Below are 13,106 nucleotides of genomic sequence, written 5' to 3' on the forward strand. Positions count from 1 at the left end.
TCTACAAACATTATTAATAAACTACCTTATACAAAATTTTCACCAGAATAGTAATTTACTGAATTTCAGCTGTTAAGTATGATTATTCTATTATCAAATTTTATAACTTTTATCAGAAACAAAAATAGAAACTTTTTACATTTTTTAAATTACATGAAGCGATTATTTTCCTGTTCATTCAAAAATGCATCTTTTCTCAAAATAAACTTATTAGTACCTCAGCAAGAAAGGAGTCCTAAACTACAATGTACCCTTCACTCTACAAATACAAACCTTACACTCTGGTTACTAAGAAGTTTGTTACCTAGCAATGTATTTTGACACTACCCAGTTTCAGTAGAAAATATATAAAGATAAATGAATATTACACTCACAACTACCATAAATTTGTTGCTCAAAAAAAGAACAAATTTAAAAAAAACAGACAACTTAAGCAAGAAAAACAAGGAGCTATGATGTACATGATTTCAAAAGGATGATTCACCCTTAATGAGTATTTTAAGTGATTACAAAAGGCTGAAGTGATCAGATTATTACAACTACCAAATACCAGACTACCAGAAGATCCTATTATTTAATCCTTAGTGAAATAGACCCTGAAACTATCAAAAGATTTTTTAAAAATGTAAAGTTCCTTTTGAGAAGCAATACAATGCTAAATGGCAAGTCCCCATTCTAAATTTGTTTTATACAGACATAGATTGAGTCAAGATAAAAACTGAATCTCTGTTGTGGAAATGGCCTCTGCCACCTCCAATCATGTCCTAACTCCAAAAAAGGCTCAGTAAAGAGGTTCCTAAACTGAAGAGGAAAACAAATGCTGACTGACAGCGAGCAAGTTCTAAAGCAAAAGTTGGTGAAGAAAGAGTAAAAGAACAGCAAATAAGCAATGGTTGGATCAAGAAATCGCTTCCCCAAAGGCATCTTAAATATAATTGCACTTTAGGAAGAGTTCAGAAAGTTATCAAACCTACTACACTAAAGCCAAATTAAGACTACCTTTTTTCTTTTCAAAGCTAAAGTCTAATTTTTCAGTTTTAGAAGACCTAAATTATGGAGTCATGACGTGTCCATTATTATCTTAAGATGTCAAGAGTCTGTAAGATTTTTTTTCCCTTCAATAAAATTCATTTTACTAGGAGAAGCAAGGGAGCCAAGAGAAATCTGACATTTCAGATTCTTTCAATATTACTATCTTTCACTGATTCTAAGTAACCCATTTCACATCTTTCGTATTAGGTTTCTTTCTTCAGTTTCCTTTACTCTTGAGAGAAAAATGAGTGTCACCCTAACATTTGATGAAAGCTATAATAAACTAATATTATATTAGTTTTATATAGTTTATGCAATATTACATATTGGATGTTATATAGTAATTTACTTACCTAGGCTAATAAATATTGGCAAAGGCAAATGAAAGCAAAGCCCCTGGGCTCTTAGGGGTTTTTAGCTAGAGGGGAAAAATGGTATGCCAAAATGTTAAGCCATTACAAGGAATGATACAGTAAATACCTGGCATAAACAGGACTGGTGATCTAACCTGATCAACAACATTACTCAATGGAGGCCTCTCTGGAGGCAAAGATGTGAGCTACAGAGAGAACTACGAAGAAGTGAACAAGTGTGAGACTGCAGAGGCAAAAAGGAATTGAGTATCTCTGGGTTTCACAAATTTTGTAAAGACTTTGTCTTTTTTCTACTCATAGAGATTGAAACTGATGGGAAGGCAACTAATTGTTTCTGGAACACAAAATTCAATTTGTGTCTTGAGAAACATCCCTCAGGCCATACTGCAAAGAATGAGTATGTTTAGCACAAGGGTACCTACCAGGAGATCAAGTACAATATCATACTTTAAACCAGTGTAATGACAAGAGGGACGGAGGAAAAAAAGAGACATTTTAAACAAAATGGATAGAGATAGTTAGAACAATACTGTACCCAGGCTTCCAGCTGGAAGCATGGAGTAACATTTGCTAAGATGAGAAATGCTAAGGAAATCTAAACTTGAGGGGACAAATAGAGATGTGAAAAGGTAGGCAAACCTATAACGTTGGACAGTGTTACAAGCTTGAGTCATCTAAAGGTGTTTTACCTATAGTAGAGGTAGAAATGCCCAAGAATTGACAGATGGTAACCAAGACCTCAACTGAGAAACTCCCATTTAAAACCCAGATAGATGAAGAATAGTGAGTCACTAATAACCTCAATAGTACTACTTCAGTGGAGTTACTAAGAGATAAAAGCACAAGCAAGTGGGCTGAGGAAGGTAGAAGAAATGGACATTATAGGTAGCTTTAAATTTGGGTATTTAGGGAGGGGAGAATGAGGGAGGAGGTAACAAACAGTAAAAGAAATGTATCCAATGCCTAACATATAAAACTGTAACCTCTCTGTACATCAGTTTGACAATAAAAATTTTTTTAAAAATTGGGTATTCAGAGGGTAGGGCAGTAGTTATAGAATTAGATATTAATAATCTAAAGTCTGAGACACTTTAACCTGTTTCTATGCATACAAGGATAGATGGGATAATATGGAAAACAAATACAAAATCTTAAGACATACAAGAGAGCAAAGGTAATGAGATCAAGATCATAGTTGGGAGTTAAAAGGGGTATGTGCTCAAGAAGATTCTTGTTTGGTATCAGGTTAATGAAGAAGTCCCATCAGATGATTTAACTTCATTTCAACAATCGAAATGAGACACCCTGCAAGAACATTATTCTGTGCAAGTGAGTGAAAATAAAATAAAATTTTACCTAGAGAGGCTCTTATGTAGTAGCAGGCTAACACTTACTTTTCCCTGTATGGCAGGAGCTGGCTCATAGAAAATATGTTTCATACTTGAATCAATTCACTCCTCAAAAATACTCCTAAGAGGTATGTATGTTATTAGTCCCTTCACAGAGTGGAAACTGAGGCATCTGACCAACCTTGGGTGAGTGGCCAATAATAGTCATTCAAACAGTGACTTTGGAGAGCCAAAGCTCAATGTCCATATGACTTCAGGGAGCTTGAGACTGAACTTACAGCACTATGACACTATAGATTGTGGTTCCTTGGGATACTTAAAATGTTAACTCCAGACAGCTAAGTATAAGAGCTGTGTTAATACCCTCATTAGTAAATAATTTAAAATAGTTCGCTTATGACTAAGAAGTCTAGGCTCATAAGCTGATATATGACACTAGCCCACATGAGAGAAATAATATTAAAGGTTTTGTTCCCCACTTTGTTAAGCTTTGTTTTCTGAGACAACTTCCTAACAGCACTAAGTAGTAGCACTATAATTTATTTATAAATCAACCTCCCCTACAACACCTGGGCATCTCAAAGGTTGCAAAAGTATTCTTTATTAAAACACTTTTTCAGTGCCTACTGGGAAAAATTCAAATGTTAAAAAGAAATAGCATATATAGAACAGGCTAAATTCTGGAGCTCAGGAAGTCAAGCAGTATACCAACCAACAATATGTGCTTTAAACAGAGAGGATACTAAGATGGAACCAACCTATTAAAAAATGAAGGTCAGGGGATAGAACTAGACATTTGGATGACTAACTAGTAAAGGTACTGAATGAGAAAACATATAAACTGAGATATAAAAATAGAGGGAAGATATTAGAAATTCAGATACTGAGTGAATAAGCCCAAGATGGCTGGCGAGGAAGAGTAAAGGTGAAGTTGGAGAAATAATAAGGTTACATCATGGGTCATATTATTGCTTGTGAAAGGGAAAGCAATTGAGTATTAAGGAGATAGATATGTTTTAAGATTATAATGAATTGGCTATTCAGGAGGTTGAAATGTGAGGATCATGGTTAAAAGCCAGCCTGGGCAAAGAAGTTCAACAGATTTTCATCTCCAATTAATCTCTAAAAAGCCAGAAGTAGAGCAAAAAAGCTCAGGGACAGCACCTCGGTGCTAAGTTCAAGCCCCAGGACCAACACCAAAGCTACAAAAAGATTATAATGAATCATATCCAAGCAGAGGACAAGAGATAAAGTGAAATTGCTAAGTGCTTTGGTGACAGTTCAGGAAAAATGACAGTGACTTGAAAAGATATGCAGAAGTGGTCGGGTCTGAGTGGGATTTAGTAGGCAAATCTGAACTCTGGCAAAGAAACAAAGAACACTGGAGAAATTGGGCTAGAAAAATAGGACACCCATATGGGGAAAAGTGTCACAAAAGAGAGAACTCTAAACAATGACCTCATACCTTTCACAGAACGTAATTTAAAATGAATCATAAGCCTATATTTAAAGTTCAAAATCAAAACTTGTAGAAGACAAGAAAACTCTGGGGAAAACCCTGAGTTTAGAGATGAGATTTTACAAACACTACAAAACCATACTGTATGGGTAGACTATGTTAAAATTAAATATTTTCTCCTCTGTCAGACACTGTGGAAAATGAAAGAAGCTACAGAAGAGGAGGTAATATTTGCCAAGCATATATCTTATAAAGGACCAGTATCCAAAATACACCAAGACTCTTCAAACTTGACAGTAAGAAAATAAACAACAGATTTTTAAAAATGGGCAAAAGACATGAGTAGAAACCTCACAAAAAAAAAGATGTGGGGGCTAGGGATATGGCCTAGTGGCAAGAGTGCCTGCCTCGGATACACGAGGCCCTAGGTTCGATTCCCCAGCACCACATATACAGAAAACGGCCAGAAGCGGCGCCGTGGCTCAAGTGGCAGAGTGCTAGCCTTGAGCGGGAAGAAGCCAGGGACAGTGCTCAGGCCCTGAGTCCAAGGCCCAGGACTGGCAAAAAAAAAAAAAAGATATGGAAAAAAAGCATATGAAAAAGATGTTGAAGATCAGATCATTAGGGAACTGTGAAGCTATGAGGTTCTATACACTGTAACTAGAGTAGCCCAAATCAAACATTGGTAATACCACACACTGGTGAGAATGTGGAACAATAGAACTCTAATATATGATATCTGCAAGAAACTCACTTTGACTATAAAAACGCATATTAATTAACAGTAGATGAACAGGTTGGTGCCAGTGGTTCACACCTGTAATCCTAGCTACTCAGGAGGCTGAGATCTGAGGATCATGGTTCCAAGCCAGCCCCAGTAGGAAAGTCCAGGTGATTCTTATCTCCAACTATCAGTAAACTGAAAGTGAGCTGTGGCTCAAGTGGTAGAGCAGTAGCCCCAAGCAAAAAAAACCCTCAGGGACAGCATCCAAGTTCAAGACAAAACTAGCAACAGGAACAACAAAAAGTACATGAACAGAGACAGATACCATGCCAACACTAATCAACAGAAAGTGGAGGAGCTGTATTATATTCATTTCAGACAAAGTAGACTTTAGAACAAGGAAAACAATCATGGATAAAGAGCAGTATTATGTAATGATTTAAATACTCCAAGAAGATGTAACAAAAGAACTTAAGAATACATTAAACAAAAACTAGTAGAAATACTAAAAGAAATAAACAGATCTGCTACTAGAGACTTAAATATCTACTGGTAGTTGACAGATCATGTGAGCAGAAACCAGTGAAAATGTAAGAAAACATAAATAAGAAATGAGAAAACATAAATCTAGACTCCTTCATTCTACTCCATCATTCTACATCATCTACATTCTACATGTCTCAAGCTCATATGGAAGTCAGTAAGACAGATCATATTCTGAGTAATAAAACACAACAAAAAATGTAAAAATACAAATCATGGAACTTAAACTAAAAATGAACACATACCAATTATTTGCAGATGGACAAAAGACCGTTAGATCCACAGAAACTCAACACACTTCGAAACTTCACATGGGTCAGAGTAGTAGCCTCAAGAGAAATCTAAATTTTAACCTAATGGTACTCAATAGACACTATGTAGAAAACAAACTATATACCCTGTGGCCAGGGAGAGGAGGGAAAAATTGGCAGAGGGTGAAGGAAGGGGTAATGTTGTTAAAAAGAAAAAAAAAGTATTAATGACTGAAATTACCTGACTTATGAAATAACTCTGTATATCACCTTTATAATAACAATTTTAAAATATTCAGTAAAAATATTTTAAGCTAAAGGAAATGGAGGTGTCACAAAAATAGTGCTTAAAGGGAAATATATGGCAGTAAATCCACTAATAACCAATAATCTAAACTTTACCTTTGGAAAGCTAGAAATAGAAGAACAATATAAACCTAAAACAAAAGAATTTAATCAGAAATCAAGGAAACTGAAACACTGGAATATTCTTGAACATGCTGAAAACTACAAAAAAATAAGCATAACCAATATCTACTCCTGTGACCAAAAAAGCAGAAGACACCAAAAAAAAACTGGAAAACAATGGAAGAGGAGCTATGACTACTGATTCCACGGATGAATATTATGAGAATTCTATTCACAAAAATCTGAGAACTTAAACCAGTTCCTTGAATGACACAAACTACTGAACTCATACAGAGTGAAAAAAAAAAATAGAATAAAACTGTATCTCTTAAAGGAACTGAGTCAGTAGTCAGCAACTTTCCCAAGCAGAATGTACTAGACTGCTGGTTGCACTTGTAAATTCAACCAAATAGTAAGTTAAATGATATCAATTTTCTACAATCTGTAAACAAAATGTTCATGAACGAAATCCAATAGTATGCACAAAAAATTATAGACTATAGACAAATGAGATTTATTCCATGTATGAAAGGCTGATTCAACAGTTAGAAATGAATATAACCAATCGAACTGGCCAACTACAGAAGAAAACTCATTACCATATCAATAAATGCAGAAAAGGCATTTTACAAGACTCAATGTTACTTCACAATTAAGAACTCTGAGCATAAATGAAACTCCTTTGTACAACTACTTAATTTTCTTTTAAAAAAAATACACAAAAACAGAAATTAGCAAACCAGTAATGGTGTGGGAGAGCAGTGGCAAACGCAACAGAGAACCTACAAAAAAAACCTACAGCTAAAATCACACTTCCTGGTGAGAAACTTGATGCCTTCCCCAACACATTGGCAACAGGACAAAGTATATACTAAACGTCAGACGAAATGAAAGGTATAAAGTATGAGAAAAATAAATAAATGTTTTTGGGCTTAGGGTGTAGCTCCAGTGGTAGAGCACCTGGCTAGGAAGTTCGAGGCCCTAAGCTGAAACAGTACTAATCTTTGTTCACAGGTAATTATGACTGTGTGTTGAAATCCCTACAAGTTAAGTACTCCTGTAACCAAGTAAGTTATTATGTTATAGTAAGGTTGCAGACTACAAAGCTATTACACAACAGTCAACTGCAGAGCTAAGGGTTTGACTCAAGTAATAAGAACACCCAAAAACAAAAAGGCTGGGGTTGTGACTCAAGTAGTAGAGCACTTACCTAACGTTCTACAGACCCTGAGTTTAATCTGCAGTACTGGCAGAAGAGTGAAGGCTCGGAGTTATAGGTTTGGGGATGGGGGGAGAGCTGCAGCACTATATTAAAACACCCAAATGGTCACCCATGGTAGTACACAGCTGTAATCACAGTACTCACAAGGGTGAGTCAGGAGGATCCTAACTTTTAAGGTACCCTAGACTACACAGTTAAGACTGTTTCATATGCAAACATAATTAAAATAAAAATGGGGAAAACTGATTATGATTTAAAATGTAGGAATAAACCTAACAATTTATGATTTCATATAAGCTCTATAGGAGCAAAAAACTAAAAGCTGATGAAAAAATAAACTTTGAAAACTGTTCTATTATCACATTTAAGAAGGCTCAAAAATGCCAAGATGAAGGTTTTTTTTCAAATTAATATAATCCTAATTTTTAAAGATCCCACCGTTATTTTGTGTATGCAGACAGTGGAAAAGCAAAAGATCCAAATAGCCAGAATAATATAGAACAAAGTCAGAAGAACACATTATTCTTTCTCCTCAAAAGAAAGCCAATATAACACAAGCATACACTTTCACACACACACACAAAAAAATAGCTCAAAATGGGTCATAGAGCTAACTGTAAAATGCAGAACTGTAACAGGAAGGGAAGGAGGGAAGGAAAAAGAGGAAGGAAAGATGAGAGAAGAAACATAGAAAACTAATCTAGGTGAACTTGGACTTGACAATCTTTAGAAACTGTCAAATCATAACAAAAAAATTACAAAGTGGACTTAATTAAAAATAAAGTCTCTGCAAGACTTTAAGAGAATGAAGACAAGCCATTGAAGGCATTTGCAAATACACCAAGAACTCTTGGAACTAAAAAAAAACAACTGATTTTAAAAGATGAGCAAAAAGTCACAGGCAGACACCTCACTAAAGCAAAGTGATGGAAATTATATGAAAAATATATTGAACATCAGGTGATTAGAGAGCTGTGAAGCAATGAAGCACTACATACCCCCAAAGTAGCCAAAATCAAATGCTGCTAACACCAAACACAGGTGAGAAAGAGGAGCCACAGAACTCCAGTTTCACTTTACATGAGACTGCTAGTCTCTGTGTAAGAACCAAGCAAAAGGTTACTATCTGATCTAGGAGAGCATGAATAGCAACCACATGCTATTTCTAGGACAGCGAAACTATTCCCAAAATTATTTAGCAACTGAGAGAATAGACAAGTCTTCAACATTTCAATATTTGCTCGTCAACAACAGCAAATGTACTATATTTCAATACAAGATGGAAAAGACCAGGAAAGCAATGGGAGAGGGAACTCCAAAATGGAAACTGCACTTTTCTGGCCAACTTTTATCTACAAACTAAAACTGTTCTAAAATTTTTTTTGATCAGTGCATATGAAAACTTTTTTACCTACTTAATATATCAAGGTTCTATGTGAGGTTTCCTTCTTTAGGCAAAGACTTTTCAAAGATATAATGACACTTAAGACAGATCTGCTCTCAAATGCTATCTTCTTTGCCTGTTCACAATTCTTGGTCAGGATGTTACCTCTGAACTTCAGTATCTTTATGTATAAAGGAAATAAGTACTGCCATTCTCGTGTTGTGAATTTAGGAAAGTAAATGTAAAGCACATCTGGTAGGCTTGTTGTTTTCCCCCAAACTCTAAACCAGATGAAATAGTCCTCTATTATCAGTGGGTTTCAAATCTATGGATAGCTCAGTATTTTCAACTAATGGACTAAAAATATTAGGGAGTGGGTTCCTATACAAAACATGCAGACTTCCATCCTCATTCTTTGCAGTACTCCCTAATATGTTGAATTATATAATTGAGGTATAAGGTATGTGGGTACCTTTATGCAAAAACTTGTCATTTTATGTAAGTGACCTGAGCAACTCTGGATTTGGACAGCCCTAGGGCATCTTGAGACCAGTCTCCTAAGGAAACTAAGTAGCAACTGTTAGGTCCTACTTGTGTTTTGAATCAGGAGTACCAGTACCCTTAGATGTTTATCTAACCATCAGTAATGATCTCATGTTTTTCTAGAAGCTGTTTTAGTATTTGGGGGGAAAGATAATATTAGAACTTGTAACTACTGGTTATGCCCCCAACAATGTTGCTGTGGTAAAATGTAAACACTATACTTCAAGATACAACACAAGACCAAGTTCACATTAGACTCAGACTTCCAGGGATATTCACCATCTTCTGCTGCTGATATAGTTCCCAAACTTTTCCACTGAAGAACTGCCTTTCTTTCTAATTTTAATTATGTTCCTAATTACAAATTCTACCCAACAAAAGTTTGGCTCCAACAGGCCTGTAAAATTTGCAAGAAAATTTTGAAATAATTAAATTTCTATTACACCAATTTTTAACACAGAATTCTTTAAGAAATAAAAATACCTTGGAAATTAAACCTTTGTATCTGATTTTCCAAGGTCTTAGCTATTACTGGGCAACTTTAATATTTTTTGTATAAACAGACTACTGGCTGATTTTAGAGTGCGTGCACGCGCACGCACGTGTGTGTACGCGCACGCACGTGTGTATACAATTTCTCTGAGGAGAATCTCAAATTGCAAAAATCTAAGTACCTTACTGGATAAACAACTGACAACAAACTGGTATAAGGATTCTAACAAACTTAATTTCATGTGTTTTAACAGACCAGAGAGAGTACATCTGGCCGGATCAGCGTCACACACAGAACTATGAGAAAATGTTCACAAGACCTTTAAGGATCACAAAAACATGTGTTGAGAATAAGAGTATGTGAATCTTTGATTTGTAGAAAAGAAACCTTGGGCTTCGAACTCAAAAGTAAATAGCGGTCTTGAAAACTGCCACCAATGAAAAGAACCATTCTGTTGTCCAGAATTAGGATTAAAAAAACTAGTGGTAACAAAGTATCTATCGCTGAGCAGGCTATGAGGAGATGAGTACAGGATTAATTACTCATTATTAGTATCATATTAGAAATGAGATGTTTCTGGATAAGTTATCTTGTATGTAAAATTAGGGTGCTGAACCTAAGGTAATTTTCACATCTAAAAAGGTACAGGGGCAAATTCTGGATCAATGTTTAACGTTTGACTTCACTGAATATGCAAACAACTACCTCATGAAATGGTGATTCATGACTGACAGTAATTATTGTTTTATATAGAATGGAATAAACAGTAAATTCTGTTAAGGCTAGTGTCTACCAACTGGAGTTCTTATAAAAAAAGCTTAAATGTGATGTAAGATTGCTTGTTATGGTACCAGTTATTGAATAATCCATATTGTACAGTTATCTTAAGGAAAAAAGTTTTTATCATTCACTCAATATTGTTAAATTCTAGATATTATTCAATTCCTTGAGCCTACTTAATATTCCTTAAGTAATAACAGTGTCACTTTCTCCTCTCAATGTTTTTTTCCTATATACAAGGCAACAATAGTATTTCTTATTGTGCTAGTACTGGGATGTGATTCAGAGCCCTTCCCTTCCTTTTTTCATTCAGAGCTGGTGTTCTACCACCTGAGCCACATTTCCATTTGTTTTTTTGATTGTTATTGAAGGGAAGAGTCTCCAAGATTTGTCTGTCACTTAGGATTACAGACATAAGCAATCAGCACCATCCACAATAAATATTATTTCTTAAATTTGGGAAGAACCCACAAATTACTCTAATATTTTATAAAATTAATCTTAATTTTCTTTAACCAAAATAAAGATTTGTTGTTTGCTAAGTCCAAGGTATCATTTAATAAAAAGGCAGACACAGCCCAAAAAAATCACAAGTATTCAACTTTCCATGCAAAAGACAGTATTTTTATATAGTTCAGAAATCCAGAAATAGTAAAGGCTAAGTGTAGTGATGCACACCTGTAATTCCAGCTACTAAGGAGAGTGACACAAGAGGATCACAAGTTTGAGATCAGCCAGGGCAACACAGGGGAAACCCTGTTTCAAAAGACAAAACAAAACCCCAGCAAATTAAATATGGCTTATAAGCATTAAAAGAACAAAGGCATATAGATGCCTTGTAATATCAAAGGCTTCACACCAAGTACAATGTCCATGGACATGTTTCTAAATCCACTTCAAAATCCTATAAAAATAAATTTTCTGTTTATCCATTTCTGTTTAAACTTTTCCTTTGAAACTTTGGAAGTTCCATCTCTTACATCTTTCCAAAAACATAAGGATATCTGTTGTAGTTTATTTTGTCACCAGATATTACAGGGAACATTATTTTGAACATTTTCCTACCTATTTCATACCTTACCTCTTGAGCAGAGATCCTTTTGATCATAATTCCTGAAAATTCCGATGCAAACTTCAAAGTTTCCTAACATTTTCACTGCAGTAACCTAATTACCTTACATGAACTTATATAGTGGGGGGAAAATTCCAAAGTTCTCATGTACTCTTTTTTGAAACATCCATTGTTCATATTTTAGAATGAAATGATTAACTTGGCTAGGACAGCTAAACACTGACACAATGTCCAGTCGTTGCCACACAGCAAAGGAAAATAAGATCCGTGCAGCCAGGCACTGGTGACTCATGCCTGTAATCCTAGCTACAGGAGGCTGAGATCTGAGGATTACGGTTCAAAGCCAGCTAGGTTTCAGGAAAGTCCATGAGACTCATCTTCAATTAACCACCAGAAAAACCAGAAGTGCAGCTGAGGCTCAAAGTGGTAGAGCACCAGCCTTGAGTAGGAAAACTCAGGGACAGCGTTCAAGCCTCACAACTGAAAAGAAAAAAAAAATTGAGTAGCCATCTTGCTTGTGGCTGTTTCTAAAAAGAAGCTACAAAAAGGAAAAAAAGAAAAAAAAAACCCACAAAAACCCCACAACTCCTCCCACCAAAAAGTAAAAAATCAATCTGTATCCTTAAATAAAGGTTGAAAATCAGATTTTGATATTACTTTATCTAATGATGGTGAAACCATAAGCTTCTTTTTATGACCTTGAAGATACAATGGTAAGTCAAACTCAACATTCTGTAGTATTTTATTTTGAAGGCTATTGAAAGTGTAGAGAAAAGCCTATGACAGAAAAATTATTTTTTTTAAACTTTCGTTTCACCATTATCTTTGCAATACTTCTGATAAATTTCAGTGATGCAGGGTACTTTGCCATCCATCCCCTTTTCCTGACCTTTTATACACACAGAGGAAAGGCTTTTATATGTGTATGCCTATGATTATGTATTTAGATATACCCCCATACACATATATATAGTCAAATATATCTACATGTGTATGTGTATATCTAGATACACAAACAAACACATTACATATATAGTATTCATATAAAGTATATCCTTACTCTGAAATATATTATGTAAACTATTTAATGACTATGATTCTAAAAATAAAGAACTTTGTCTCCAGAATCTTTTAACTCTTTTCCACTTACCAGATTAACAAAGCCAAGAATTTTGGCTTCCTTCCTCTTTCCCCCAATATAGCAGCATTTTCAAATTATATTTTCTTTGGTAATTTTCATTTGTTTCAAAGTGTAATTCCTTAGGTAGGGGAGCCAAATTATGTCACTGTAATCCAGATTATGGATTACTAATTCAATTTTATCTGTTTAGGACCCCATCATAATGTTTAATGTTTTAAAGTCCATTTCTTATGTAACTTGTCTTCAAATCCAACAGAAAATCCACTTGCAGATCCTGCATAGAAAGGGTAAATTGTTCTAGTGGCTTCCATTAAATTTACATGGATGTAAA

At 35.0% G+C, this 13,106-nt stretch overlaps 1 protein-coding gene and 1 long non-coding RNA gene across 2 annotated transcripts in view; one reads left to right on the top strand and one right to left on the bottom strand.

The window, feature by feature from the left end:
• Tsc22d1 (TSC22 domain family member 1) overlaps positions 1-13,106 on the bottom strand; it is a 99,685-nt gene that overhangs the window by 55,576 nt on the left and 31,003 nt on the right. The gene's annotated exons all lie outside the window — the stretch shown is intronic.
• On the top strand, positions 224-10,320 carry LOC125348252. The gene is made up of 3 exons (XR_007210338.1): positions 224-1,864; positions 5,093-5,099; positions 10,310-10,320. It is a non-coding gene; the product is annotated as an uncharacterized LOC125348252 (long non-coding RNA).

Source organism: Perognathus longimembris, chromosome 3 (assembly GCF_023159225.1).
Source record: "Perognathus longimembris pacificus isolate PPM17 chromosome 3, ASM2315922v1, whole genome shotgun sequence".
Classification (NCBI taxonomy): domain Eukaryota; kingdom Metazoa; phylum Chordata; class Mammalia; order Rodentia; family Heteromyidae; genus Perognathus; species Perognathus longimembris.